The following is a 14,841-nucleotide window of genomic DNA, read 5'->3' as shown; positions in this document are numbered from 1 at the left end:
GGGAAAGAGGGAAACTCACTAAGTGCCAGACACTGTGCTTGGTGTGCAACTTAATACATTATTTAATACAAGTCATGAAATTGAGAGTCAAGTGAAGGGATTTGCCCAGGGCCTAATCAATGACAAAGTTGGGAATTTAACCCAGGTTTTCTGCCTTCAAGTAGCATACTTTTCTTCTATACTAATTTTTATTATCTAATTTTGATATTTTTGTATGGAAATCTTAAAAAAGTATTTAAGAGGATTTAGGATTGTGCCCTTGAATGAAAATATTGGAAAAGAAATAAAATTGTAAGGTCCATGAGAGCAGGGATGTTTTCTGGTTCATTCACTGCTTTATCCTCAGCTCCCAGAAGAGTGCTTAATAAAAAATGTTGAGAATGAGTCAGTAAATGAAGTAATTTATCACAGCTACCCCTTCATCCTCGAATTCACCACTTACCGGCTGTGTGATTTCGGGCAAGTTATCTAACCTCTCTGTGCCTGCTTACTCATTTGTAAATTGGCAATAATATTGCTATCTCACAGAGTTGTTTTGAGGATTAAATGAGTGAGTTTATGTAGAGGCTTCCTTAACTATGAAATGGGGATAAAGAGATAGATTTACCTAAAAGGATTATGAAGACTGAAGGACAGAAAAGTACACAAGATACTTGCACAGTGCCTGGCACTTACTATATATTCAGTAAATGGTGGTAGTAATAATTGTTAATATTGATACTGTGCCACTGCTGATCACCTGAGGCAGTAAGTAGTGTGTGTCATTCATGAATGGGACATTGGTGGGGGCATACACAGGTGGAATAATTAAATGAAGCATGGTGATATATGATTACAGATAAAAACTAAAGTAAGTTATTCAGACTTTTTGCTGTAGAGCTATTATTATAAATCAAGTAAATGGGGTGGTGGGTTGGGGGAAATGGGCCTTTAGTAGAGCTTTGGATAATGACTGGGACTTGGATAGTCAGGGAGAGTGGAAGAACTTGAGCAGAGGCTGGTTGAACTTTTATGGAGGAGGAATTGAAGCACAGAGAGGTTAAGTGGCTAGGAGTGGAGGAGCTGGGGTTAGAACCCAGGCATTCTAATTTCAGCACCCCCTACTCCCTAAACAAGGCTGGTTTGAGTGGAGTCAGAATTGTGAATTACCTTAGAGAGATTCTACTTTATCTTGAAGACTTCTGAGTTGGCTTTGGCTTTTTCACATGCCTTTTGCATATTCACCTTTGTCTTAAATATCTATTACTTTCTGCTTCCAGGGCTCAGTAAGTCGAGGCTAGCAGGGAGTCATGAGATGGTTTTTTTTTTAGTTGTTGGGGGTAGGAGTTTATTAATTAATTAATTAATTTTTGCTGTGTTGGGTCTTTGTTTCTGTGCGAGGGCTTTCTCTAGTTGTGGCAAGCGGGGGCCACTCTTCATCGCGGTGCGCGGGCCTCTCACTATCGCGGCCTCTCTTGTTGCGGAGCAAGACGCGCAGTCTCAGTAGTGGTGGCTCACGGGCCTAGTTGCTCCGCGGTATGTGGGATCCTCCCAGACCAGGGCTCAAACCCGTGTCCCCTGCATTAGCAGGCAGATTCTCAGCCGCTACGCCACCAGGGAAGCCCATGAGATGGTTTTAAGTAACAAATATGTACTGAGCTATGGGCCAGTCAGTGGGCAGATAGGGAAAGAGAAGGCATTTCAGTGCCCTCAACAGGGAACTTATGTGATGTAAATGGAATTTTGGTATGATTGTCCTGGCAGTGTTTTATATAGAACAAATCAGGAGTAGAGGAGGATAACAGTACTGTGAATGTGAAGTGATAAAAGTCTGAACTGTTAGACCAGAAAGGAATGGGTCTATTTGAGAAACTTCAAACGTTTTCCCTCATTTATAAAAAGGAGATAGTAATACCCACCTCCTGGGCTAGCACAGTGCCAAGTACTTAGTAGGAACTCAATAAATGCTATTTTCTTTATCTTCTCTCCAACTGGGTTAACTGCCTCATTTCATTTCTTATAAAGATGACTCCAAGGTTAGAACTTGGTTAAGTGGTGATGTCATTGATCAGAATTTGGAAGTAAAGCAGGAGGGGGTGCATGTGCACCTCATTATACTAAGTTACATATAAGACTTAGTAACTGATCATGTGAGGTGGCAGGAGAGAGACTGTAGTGAGAAAAAAGCTCATAATTTTGATTGTTTTTCTGCTTACATGGTTGAATTTGTTTGAGAATGTTAATGAGGTTGAGAAGAATTTTGAGGGAGAAGCTGAGTTCAGATTTTGAGGGGGTTGTCCCTGAAGTAATGGACGTAGAGAAAGGGCATATGAGAAATGAAGCATGGAAGTGTAATTTGGGGGGACTTTCGTCTAAGAGGTATTTGAGACTATGGAATGAACCCTTTTTTTTTTTTTTTTTTGGTTGCCTTAGGTCTTAGTTGCGGCATGCAGGATCTTTCATTGTAGCACGCGGGCTTCTCTCTAGTTGTGGCGCATGGGCTCTAGAGTCTGCGGGCTCAGTTGCCCCGCAGCATGTGGGATCTTAGTTCCCCGACCAGGGATTGAACCTGCATCCCTTGCATTGGAAGGCAGATTCTAAACCACTGGATCACCAGGGAAGTCCCTGGAATGAACAGTCTTCTGTAGTGAGTGTGTTAGTTCCTATTCCTATAGGCAGTGAGGTTATAGAGCTCTTTAGAAGCAAAAGCTTCTTTGGCTGCTTGCTTTTCTAGTACTTCAAAATGGAGATGGAGACTCAGCGTGATAAGATAGGGGTTTTGTAGAAGATGTAGGCAGGGAAGAAGGGCCAAGGCGAGCTTTCAGCTGCATATTGATAATTTCATATTCTCTGGCCTCAGAGAGACTGAAGGGAGGTCAAGGTGAATGGACGGCTCCCTTGGTGAGCACTTCTCTGTTTGGCACCTTATAATTAAGTGTTTTCATTCTTTTCCCACCGATTTGCTGAAAAATGACTATTTTAATCGCTCATGTTTAGCCTAGATATTGTACAGCTGAGTTAAAGAGCCCTCATAAGCATGTACTTTAGGCACAAGTTGTTTTAAAAATTGTTCTTCAAGGATTTACTCTGAAGCTTGAGTAATGTTCTCATATGATTTTGTCCTATAGGAAGAGCTACATTTATTTATAAATACCACCCCTCCTTTCCTATCATAGGGAAAGCAGTTCTATTTCCCCCATATTCTGGTTTAAAAGTATCTATTTATTTGTGTATAATAGGAGTATGTGGGATAGAAGATTTCTAATATGGTTTGACCTGGTGTTATTGAGCTCACTGACTCAAACAAAACAAAACACTAGCCTCCCTGTAATAGGCACAATAGGCCATTGTTTGTTAAACGTGTTTCTCTCTTCTTTCACTTCTTGTTCCTTTCTTTTCCTTTCTTCCCCTCAGGTTTTTCCTTTCTCCCTAGTTCATCCATAGGTTTGAGACTAATGTCTTTAAAAAATAATAATAACATTGTTAGCATTTAAGAAGTTCCTAGGTGTCCTATTTATTCTCCATCACATCACTAAATTCTTTTAAAGCTTTTTAAAAAAATTATTTTATTTTATTTTATTTTATTTTTGGCTGTGTTGGGTCGTCTTTGCTGTGCGCCATCTTTCTCTAGTTGCAGCGAGCGGGGGCTACTCTTTGTTGCTGTGCCTGGGCTTCTTGTGGTGGCTTCTCTTGTTGCGGAGCACAGGCTCTAGGCATGTGGGCTTCAGTAGTTGTGGCATGCGGGCTCAGTAGTTGTGGCTCGCAGCCTCTAGAGCACAGGCTCAGCAGTTGTGGCGTATGGGCTTAGTTGCTCCGCGGCATGTGAGATCTTCCCGGACCAGGGCTCGAACCTGTGTCCCCTGCACTGGCAGGCGTTTTTTTTTTTTTTTTTAACACCTTTATTGGAATATAATTGCTTTACAATGGTGTGTTAGTTCCTGCTGTATCACAAAGTGAATCAGCTATACGTATATCCCCATATCTCCTCCCTCTTGCATCTCCCTCCCACCCTCCCTATCCCACCCCTCTAGGTGGTCACAGAGCACCGAGCTGATCTCCCTGTGCTACGTGGCTGCTTCCCACTAGCTATCAATTTTACATTTGGTAGTGTATATATGTCCATGCCACTCTCTCACTTCGTCCCAGCTTACCCTTCCCCCTCCCTGTGTCCTCAAGTCCATTCTCTACATCTGCGTCTTTATTCCTATCCTGACCCTAGGTTCTTAGAACCTTTTTTTTTTTTTTTTAGATTCCATATATATGTGTTAGCATATGGTATTTGTTTTTCTTTCTGACTGACTTCACTCTGTGTGACAGTCTCTAGGTCCATTCACCTCACTACAAATAACTCAATTTTGTTTCTTTTAATGGCTGAGTAATATTCCATTGTATATATGTGCCACATCTTCTTTATCATTCACCTGTCAGTGGACATTTAGGTTGCTTCCATGTCCTGGCTATTGTAAATAGTGCTGCAATGAACATTGTGGTACATGACTTTTTTTTTTTTTTTTTAACATCTTTATTGGGGTATAATTGCTTTACAATGGTGTGTAGTTTCTGCTTTATAACAGAGTGAGTCAGTTATACATATATATATGTTCCCATATCTCTTCCCTCTTTGTCTCCCTCCCTCCCACCCTCCCTATCCCACCCCTCCAGACAGCCACAAAGAACCGAGCCGGTTTCCCTGTGCCATGCGGCTGCTTCCCACTGGCTATCTACCTTACGTTTGTTAGTATATATATGTCCATGTCTCTCTCTCGCCCTAACACACCTCACCCTTCCCCCTCCCCATATCCTCAAGTCTGTTCTCCAGTAGGTCTCTGTCTTTATTCCTGTTTTACCCCTAGGTTCTTCATAACATTTTTTTTCTTAAATTCCATATATATGTGTTAGCATACGGTATTTGTCCTTCTCTTTCTGACTTACTTCACTCCGTATGACAGACTCTAGATCTATCCACCTCATTACAAATAGCTCAATTTCGTTTCTTTTTATGGCTGAGTAATATTCCATTGTATATATGTGCCACATCTTCTTTATCCATTCATCCGACGGCGGGCACTTAGGTTGTTTCCATCTCCGGGCTATTGTAAATAGAGCTGCAATGAACCTTTTGGTACATGACTCTTTCTGAATTCTGGTTTCCTCAGGGTATATACCTAGTAGTGGGATTGCTGGGTCATAATGACTCTTTTTGAATTATGGTTTTCTCAGGGTAGATGGCAGGCAGATTTTGAACCACTGTGCCACCAGGGAAGCCCCACTAATTTTTCTTAATAGCTCTTATCACCATCTGGAATTTGCAGTTTGTTTCTTTACTTGATTGTCCCTCCTCCCTAGAATGTAAACGTCGTGAGAACCAGAGACTATTCTGTTCACTGTTGACCCCCAGCCCCTGGGATAGAGGAGGCATACAGTAACTATTGTTCAATGAATGATATGTGTTGCTGAGAATTTTGTAGACTCTGTTCTCAGCCTGTATCTGCTACTCAGTGTCTTTATTAACTGAATGAATTAGCATTTAAATTTTAAAAGTCCAAGTAGGGTACATTTCATGTGAATTTCTGCCAGTTCACACTTTGATCATGTGTCCTTGTACTCTTGGAACTTTTACCAACTTTTAATTTCATTTGGGCATGTAAATTATTGTCAGTAATCTTAATAATAAAGTAGTATTAGAAATATTTGGGAGTAGTCAACCAAGAAACATAAACCAGAGAGCACTTTTTTATTTAAACAAGTAGAGCATGATGTTGGTTTAAGTGGTACTGCCAAAGCCTTATTGCAGGAAATTAAAAAGGAGTGAAGAATATTACGTTTTATGAATAGCATGTTCCATTAGTTTATGTGAATGTGTCATTAATGGCTTTTGCTAATTTTATGAATTTATTTTTGTTTTATCAGATTTATTGAATGCTCTGGTTTTCTTTCCCACTCTGCTCAAGGGCTGTGCCATTTATTGATATTTTCCTTGTACATACTGAGTAGTTAGTCTTGTGTGTACCCACATGAATAAGACACACATTCTTGCTAATGAGAATAGGAGGCATAGTATTGTGCTAACACAGGAGTCTTAACAGTTCTGGGACAGAGCTGATGCACTCACCTTTGCTTGTCACTCGGACTGGATGGGAGGTTTTATCTATTTTCTGTTTCCCAGGGGAAATAAGATCCTAAGAGATGAGAAAATCAGAGTTTATGAGACTTACGGAGGTCCTTCCCTGCAATTTGAGAATATCTAAGCCCTGCGAGTGTAGGTCATAGAAGCATTGTCATTGCCCTTAGAGTGCTGTTACAACTCACTCTCGAATGCAGAAGGCCTGTGCTGGCAGGCTGTGACCTCATGACCAAGTTGATGTCTGTGTGGCAGAAGCTATGGCCCCAGATTTGCTGGAGGAAGCTTTGAGGAGAATCTCGTTCCAGTACTTTGTGGATTCATTTGGAGGCCTTGGGAATCCTTAATGTGAAAAAACTGTGAAATTGGCTATGTCCCTTCTCCCCGACATTTCACTCCCACTTTGAGACCAGAGTAAGGAATATCTAGTCTTTTTTTAAAAAAATTTTAATTAATTAATTTTTGTCTGTGTTGGGTCTTAGTTGATGTGTGGGGGCTTTAGTTGTGGCGAGTTGGGGCTGCTCTTCGTTGTGGTGCACGGGATTCTCATTGCGGTGGCTTCTCTTGTTGCAGAGCATGGGCTCTAGGTGCATGGGCTTCAGTAGTTGCAGCAGGCGGGCTCAGTATTTGTGGCTTGTGGGCTCTAGAGTGCAGGCTCAGTAGTTATGGCACACAGGCTTAGTTGTTCCGCAGCATGTGGGGTCTTCCTGGACCAGGGCTCGAACCCGTGTCCCCTGCATTGGCAGGTGGATTCTTAACCACTGCACCACCAGGGAAGTCCCAGGAATATCTAGTCTTAATAATACATGTATTGGCCAGAAAATCTAAAAGAGGGGAAAGAGATGTCATGGTTGGGAGAGGGGTTGACCAATGCCATGATACTTTCCTGAAAAAGGCTGTCCTTGCAAGCCAGGTGTATTAAGCATAAGGAAAAATGCAAGCCATGGACATTTATAAGCAGCCCCTAGAATGTATTCCATTTAATGGACTGTGATAGCATTTACATGCCTTTCCTTTTCTTTTGCCTGATTTTTTGCATTAGAAATAAATGTACCAATAATTACCTCTCTGTGCCTCAGTTTCCTCAACTATAAAATGGTAGTTGTTTACAAGTGATGATAAAATGAGATTGTCTCTGTACAGTGGCTAGTACATTACCTGTACTTGGTAAATACTAACTGCAGGCATGTGAATGAAGGATAGCAATCATAAGTTAAAATAACACATTTGCTCCTATCATGGCTATTGTGGGTGGTATGGAAGTCTGACAACTGGTATTCCAGTTTTATATACATAGTAGTAATAATTAATGTATACTTCTCTAAGCAATTTAATACCAGGCATTGTGGAAATCTCGGGGGAGGGGTGGACAGATGCATAGGCACTGGGCCTACCCTTGAGGGAATGTGAAAAGGAGGTGGAGACTTCGGAATTCCATCTTAGAGAATTCCATCTTAGGTGTTTAGTAGGTGGACCGGGTGGAGGTCTGCATTTCAGGTCTCAGAAACTGTCCAGGCATCATCCCAGAGGAGAGAGAGACTTTGGCTCCTTCAGGGAGTGATGATAATGGCTACCATTTATTGAGCGCTTACTATGTGTCAGACACTGTGCTAAGCATGTTACATTATCTCATTTAATCCTCATAGTTTTGAGGGGTATTTTCCCTCAGTATTTTTTTTTAAATTGTGATAAAATACAAATAACAAAATTTACTGTTTTATGGGGGGATAAATTAGGAGTTTGAGATTAACATATACACACTACTATATATAAAATAGATGAACAACAAGGACCTACTGTATAGCACTGGGAACTATATTCAATATCTTGTAATAGCCTATAATGGAAAAGAACCTGAAAAAGTTATACACACACACACACACACACACACACACACACACACACACACACACACAAAACTGAATCACTTTGCTGTATACCCAAAACTAACACAATATTGTAAATCAACTATATTTCAATAAAATTTTTAAAATTTTAATTTAAATTAAAACATTTTTAAATTGACCATCTTAACCGTTTTTAGATGTACCACTAAGTGGTATTAAATATGTTCACAGTGCTGTACACTCATTACCATCGTCTATCTACATAACTCTTAATCTTGTAAAACTGAAACTATGTACCCAGTTAACAATAACTCTCTACTCCTGCCCATACCTCCCAGCCCCTGACAACCACCACTCTACTTTCTGCCTCTGTGATTTTGACTACTCTTAAGTACCTCATGTAAGTAGAATCGTACAGTATTTGTCTTTTTGAGATTGGCTTATTTCACTTTGTGTAATGTCTTCAAGGTTTACTCTATTTATTTTTTTATTTAGGCTGTGTTGGGTCTTCCTTGCTAAGCACGGGCTTTCTCTAGTTGCAGCTGGTGGAGGCTACTCTTTGTTGCGGTGCGCGGGCTTCTCATTGCAGTGGCTTCTCTTGTTGTGGAGCACGGGCTCTAGGCCTGTGGGCTTCAGTAGTTGTGGCTCGCGGGCTCAGTAGTTGTGGCTCTCAGGCTCTACAGTGCAGGCTCAGTAGTTGTGGCACACAGGCTTAGTTGCTCCACAGCATGTGGGATCTTCCCGGACCAGGGCTCGAACCCGTGTCCCCTGCATTGGCAGGCAGATTCTTAACCCCTGTGCCACCAGGGAAGCCCGTTGTGGCTGTACCATTTTACATTCTTACTTACACTGCCCAAGAGTCTCAGTTTCTTCACATCCTCACCAACATTTGTTCTTTTCTTTTAAAAAAATTTTTTTAATAGTAGCCATCCTAATCAATGTAAGGTAGTATCTCATTGTAACTTTGATTTGCATTTCTCTAATAATTAGTGATGTTCAGCGCATCTTTTCGTATACTTATTGGCCATTTGTATATATTCTTTGGAGAAATGTCAGTTCAAGTCCTTTATCCATCTTTTTTTTTATCATTTATTTTTGGCTGCGTTGGGTCTTTGTTGCTGCGTGCGGGCTTCCTCTAGTTGTGGCGAGCGGGGGCTACTCTTCTTTGGGGTGCGCGTGCTTCTCACTGTGGTGGCTTCTCTTGTTGTGGAGCATGATCTCTAGGCGTGCGGGCTTCAGTAGTTGTGGCACGCGGGCTCAGTAGTTGTGGCTCATGGGCTCTAGAGCGCAGGCTCAGTAGTTGTGGCTCACGGGCTTAGTTGCTCCGCGGCATGTGGGATCTTCCTGGACCAGCATTCGAACCCATGTCCCCTGCATTGGCAGGCAGATTCTTAGCCACTGTGCCACCAGGGAAGCCCCCTTTGTCCGTCTTTAAATTATTTTTGTTGTTGTTGCATTTAGGATTTCTATATATATTCTTTTTTAAAATATTTATTTATTTTTGGTTGCGTTGAGTCTTTGTTGCTGTGCATGGGCTTTCTCTAGTTGTGGCGAGCAGGGGCTACTCTTTGTTGCGGTGCGTGGACTTCTCATTGCAGTGGCTTCTCTTGTTGCGGTCACAGGCTTCTAGGAGCGCAGGCTTCGGTAGTTGCAGCACGCGGGGTCAGTAGTTGTGGCTCTCCGGCTCTAGAGCACAGGCTCAGTAGTTGTGGCACATGGGCTTAGTTGCTCAGCGGCATGTGGGATCTTCCCGGACCAGGGCTTGAACCCATGTCCCCTGCACTGGCAGGTGGACTCTTAACCACTGTGCCACAAGGGAAGTCCCATCTCTTTATATTCTTGATATTAATCCTTTATCGGATCTGTGATTTGCAAATATTTTCTCCCATGTATGTGGGATACCTTTTTGCTCTGCTGGTATTATCTTTTGGTACACAAAATTAAAAAATTTTTATGAAGTCCAGTTTGTCAGTTTTTTCTTTTGTTGACTGTGCTTTTGGTGTCTGAGCAGCAAAAATCTCGTTTCTCATCTACTCTCATACTGACAGTACTTCTGATGGAAGATGTGTGGGTTTTCCACACCAAGATATTCTCTGACACCAGCTGGGTGCTCCATTACACAATTCAATTCTGACAATAACAGGATAGCACAGACCCTATGAGTTAAGGGCTTAGTCCCCTAAGACTCTCACTTCAGATGCCAATCAGAAGTCCAGATTGTTACCTACGCTTCTGACTGACTGGCTGTGAATCAGAGGTTCCCATGATTCCCTCTTAGGGTTCAGTAATTTGTTAGAATGGCTCACAGAGCTCAGGAAAACAGTTTATTTAGTAGATTACCAGTTTATTACCAAGGATACTAAAGAATATGAATGAACAGCCAGATGAAGAGATACATTTGGTGAGATCCTGAAGGGCCCCAAGCACAGGAGCTTCTGTTTCTGTGGTGGTGGAGTGCACCTCCCTCCTGGCATGTAGCCCTCCTGGCATGTAGATGTGTTCACCATCCTGGAAGCTCTCAGAACCCCATACTTTTGGGATTTTTCGGAAGCTTCATCGTGAAGGCATGATAATCATTAACTCAATCTCCAGCCCCTCTCCCCTTCTTGGAGGATGGGGGATGAGGCTGAAAATTCCAGGCGTGACTTGGTCTTTCTGGTGATCAGCCCTCATCCTGAAGCTATGCAGGAGCCCATCAAGAGTCGCCTCATTAGAGTAAAAGACACGCCTATCACCCAGGAAGTTCTAAGGGATTTAAGAGCTCTCTGCCAGGAACTGGAGGCAGAGACCGATATATGTATTTGTATGATTTCATATCCAAGAAATCATTGCCAAATCCAATGTGGTGATGTTTTTGCCCTGTGTTTCCTCTTAGAGTCTTATAGTCTTACAGGTTTTTGAGCTGTATTCAGTTAATTTTGTTTTTGTTTTTGTGGTATGCGGGCCTCTCACTGTTGTGGCCTCTCCCGTTTGTGGAGCACGGGCTCCAGACGCACAGGCTCAGCGGCCATGGCTCATGGGCCCAGCCGCTCCGCGGCATGCGGGACCCTCCCGGACCAGGGCACGAACCCGTGTTCCCTACATCGGCAGGTGGACCCTCAACCACTGCGCCACCAGGGAAGCCCTATTCAGTTAATTTTTGTATATGGTGCCAGATAAGGAGAGTCTGATTTCATTTTTTTTGCATGTGGATATCCAGTTTTCCCAGAACCATTTGTTGAAAAGACAGACCTTTCCCCACTGAATGGTCTTGGCACCCTTGTCAAAAACCATTTGACCATATGTGCAAGGGTTTATTTCAGGGCTGTCTATTCCATTGGTCTATCTGTCTGTCTTCATGCCAGTACTACACTGTTTTTTTTTTTTGACCGTGCCGTGCGGTTTGAGAGATCTTAGTTCCCTGACCAGGGGTTGAACCCGGACCCACGGCAGTGAAAGCTGTGAGTTCTAACCACTGGACCACCAGGGAATTCCCAGTACTACATTGTTTTGATAACTGTAGCTTTGTAGTAAGTTTTGAAATCAGGAAATGTGTCTCTTGGTTTGTTCTTTTTCAAGATTATTTTGGCTATTCAGGGTCCCTTGAGATTCCATATGAATTTTAGGATGGGTTTTCTATTTCTGCAGAAAATATAGGATTTTGATAGGGATTGCATCGAATCTGTAGATCACTTTGGATAGTATTGACATCTGGTAGCAAATAATATTCTGTGGTATTGATATACCACATTTATCCATTTATCAGTTGGTGGACATTTAGGTTGTTTACACTTTTTCGCTATTATGAATAATGCTGCTGTGACCAAGTATACCAGTTTTTATACGGACATATGTTTTCATTTCTCTTGGGTATGTTCCTAGGTGTGGGATTACTGGATTGTATGGCTCTTGGTGTAGCATTGAGAAAAACCATGAAATGTTAAGCTGAAGAGTGACGTGGTTGAATGTCTGATTTCAGAAAGATCCCTGAAGTATTATGGGAATGAATTGGAAAGGCCCAGAATAAGGGCAAGGGATGTATTAGTATATTATTGCATAGTCATGTCATAAGTGAAATGATCAGGTTAGAGGAAGCCAGAACTAAGATGGGGGCAGAAGGAGTGGAATGGAGACGGATGTAATGGTGACAGTACAGCAGTAATGTTTACAGAACTTGAAATGCAGGCTCATGAGCAGGAGTTGTCAGGGTGATGTCAAACCTACATAAATGGAGAGTGGAATTGCGGTTGACAAGTAGGAGAGGCAGGAGGGGAGCCCAAGTAACATTTTGCAGTTTATTAATTTCTGATATGTCTTGAGATTTGTCACTGGTTATATGCAGCTCTGTCAACAGAGATGAAAGTTAATGCTTTGCCATACATTCATCTTCATGAAAAGAAAGGGTTTGGCCTTGTGCCTTCCTTGCTAAGAAAGTAGGACAGTAAATGATTTAGCAGCTGACCTACCTTAGAATTAACCAGCAGGTTTTGTGTATTCATCCGCTAATCAATTATGTGTAGTTAAATTGATTGTTTAAGACCATTTTAATGTTAAAAAAATACTATACTGGTCAACTAATATATAACAAAGGAGGCAAGGATATACAATGGAGAAAAGATAGTCTCTTCAATAAGTGGTGCTGGCAAAACTGGACAGCTACATGTTAAAGAATGAAATTAGAACACTCCCTAACACCATACACAAAAATAGACTCAAAATGGAATAAAGACCTAAATGTAAGGCCAGACACTGTAAAAACTCTTAGAGAAAAACATAGGAGGAACACTCTTTGACATAAATCACAGCAAGATCTTTTTTGATCCACCTCCTATAGTAATGGAAATAAAAATAAACACAAATGGGACCAAATGAAACTTAAAAACTTCTGCAAAGCAAAGGAAACTACAAGACAAAAAGGCAACCCTCAGAATGGGAGAAAATATTTGCAAACGAATCAACGGACAAAGGATTAATCTCCAAAATATATGAACAGCTCAAGCAGCTCAATATTAAAAAACAAACAACCCAATCAAAAAATGGGCAGAAGACCTAAATAGACATTTCTCAAAGAAGACATATAGATGGCCAAGAAGCACATGAAAAGCTGCTCAACTGCTCAACATCACTAATTATTAGAGAAATGCAAATAAAAACTACAGTGAGGTATCACCTCATACCAGTTAGAATGGTCATCATCAGAAAATCTACAAACAACAAATGCTAGAGAGGGTGTGGAGAAAAGGGAATCCTCTTGTACTGTTTGTGGGAATGTAAATTGATACAGCCACTATGGAGGTTCCTTAAAAAACTAAAACTAGAATTACCATATGACCCAGCAATCCCACTACTGGGCATATACCCAGAGAAAACCATAATTCAAAAGGACACATGCGAGACTTCCATGGTGGCGCAGTGGTTAAGAATCCGCCTGCCAATGCAGGGGACATAGGTTCGATCCCTGGTCTGGGAAGATCCCACATGCCACGGAACAACTAAACCCGTGCACCACAACTACTGAGCCTGCACTCTGGAGCCTGTGAGCCACAACTACTGAGCCCACGTGCCACAACTACTGAAACCCATGCACCTAGAGCCCGTGCTCCACAACAAGAGAAACCACTGCAATGCGAAGCCCGCGCACCGCAACTAAGAGTAGCCCCTGCTCACTGCAACTAGAGAAAGCCCGTGTGCAGCAACAAAGACCCAACACAGCCAAAAATAAAAAACAAACCAAACAAACAAAAAGACACATGCACCCCAGTGTTCATTGCAGCACTATTTACAATAGCCAGGTCATGGAAGCAACCTAAATGCCCATCGACAGACTAATGGATAAGGAAGATGTGGTACATATATACAGTGGAATATTACTCAACCATAAAAAGGAATGAAATTGGGTCATTTGTAGAGGCGTGGATGGATCTAGAGACTGTCATACAGAGTGAAGTAAGTCAGAAAGAGAAAACCAAATATCGTATGTTAACGCATATATGTGGAACCTAGAAAAATGGTACAGATGAACCGGTTTGCAGGGCAGAAATAGAGACACAGATGTAGAGAACAAATGTATGGGCACCACGTGGGGAAAGTGGCGGGGTTGTGGTAGTGGTGGTGGTATGAATTGGGAGATTGGGATTGACATGTATACACTAATATGTATAAAATAGATAACTAGTAAGAACCTGCTGTATAAAAAATAAATAAAGTAAAATTCAAAAATTCAAAAAAAAATACTATACTGAAAGAGGCCATTGGATAGTCATGGAAAAAGAAAGCAAATTACTGTTTTTCTTTAAGTATCAGTTCATCTGATAAATGTGGGTTACCACAAAGTATTGGTGGCTCACCAAAAAGTGCCTTTTGGTAGCCTGTGTTTGCAAACTGATACCTTTCCATTTCATGGAGTGATATCAATTAGGCTAAACTAAAATGCTTCAAAGGTTTTTGGTTGTTTATAGGTTTGGGTTCCAAATTAGTACATGTTAATTGTTGAATTAGTAGCCGTATTTTGTTTGTTATATGTATTTATAAACAATGTTTGGGAGCAGAAATCCTTTTTCCATTTGCGGCAGCAATATGAATAATGGAACATTGTGATCTTCCTAGAGGAGAATTTTCTGTTAGTATTGTAGAATAATGTAATTAGGCACTATATGGAACTTGAAAACATATTTAAATTTTTGTTTTGGCTGTGGTTTTATGCTTTCCTAAAATGTGGCCTGAAACAGTTTATTAGTAAATATGCTGAATTACTTTTTCTGGCAAGTGCATTTCAGTGTTGAATCCAAGGGAAAATACAAATATTTACTTATAAAAGTCATTTGGTGTGGTAATATTTTTACCATGGCCATTGACCCACTAGTGAAATGTTAGGGCATTGCTAGATTGGATCCTGTTTATTTAAAGGCCAAGAGA

General features: G+C 41.3%; 1 protein-coding gene across 1 annotated transcript in view; it reads left to right on the top strand.

The window, feature by feature from the left end:
* MICOS10 (mitochondrial contact site and cristae organizing system subunit 10) overlaps window positions 1-14,841 on the top strand; it is a 35,442-nt gene that overhangs the window by 908 nt on the left and 19,693 nt on the right. The window lies entirely within an intron of this gene.

This window comes from Lipotes vexillifer, unplaced genomic scaffold (genome assembly GCF_000442215.2).
Source record: "Lipotes vexillifer unplaced genomic scaffold, Lipotes_vexillifer_v1.1 scaffold496, whole genome shotgun sequence".
NCBI lineage: Eukaryota > Metazoa > Chordata > Mammalia > Artiodactyla > Lipotidae > Lipotes > Lipotes vexillifer.
Note: the sequence above shows the minus strand (reverse complement) of the source record. Positions and strands in the feature narration are given on the sequence as shown.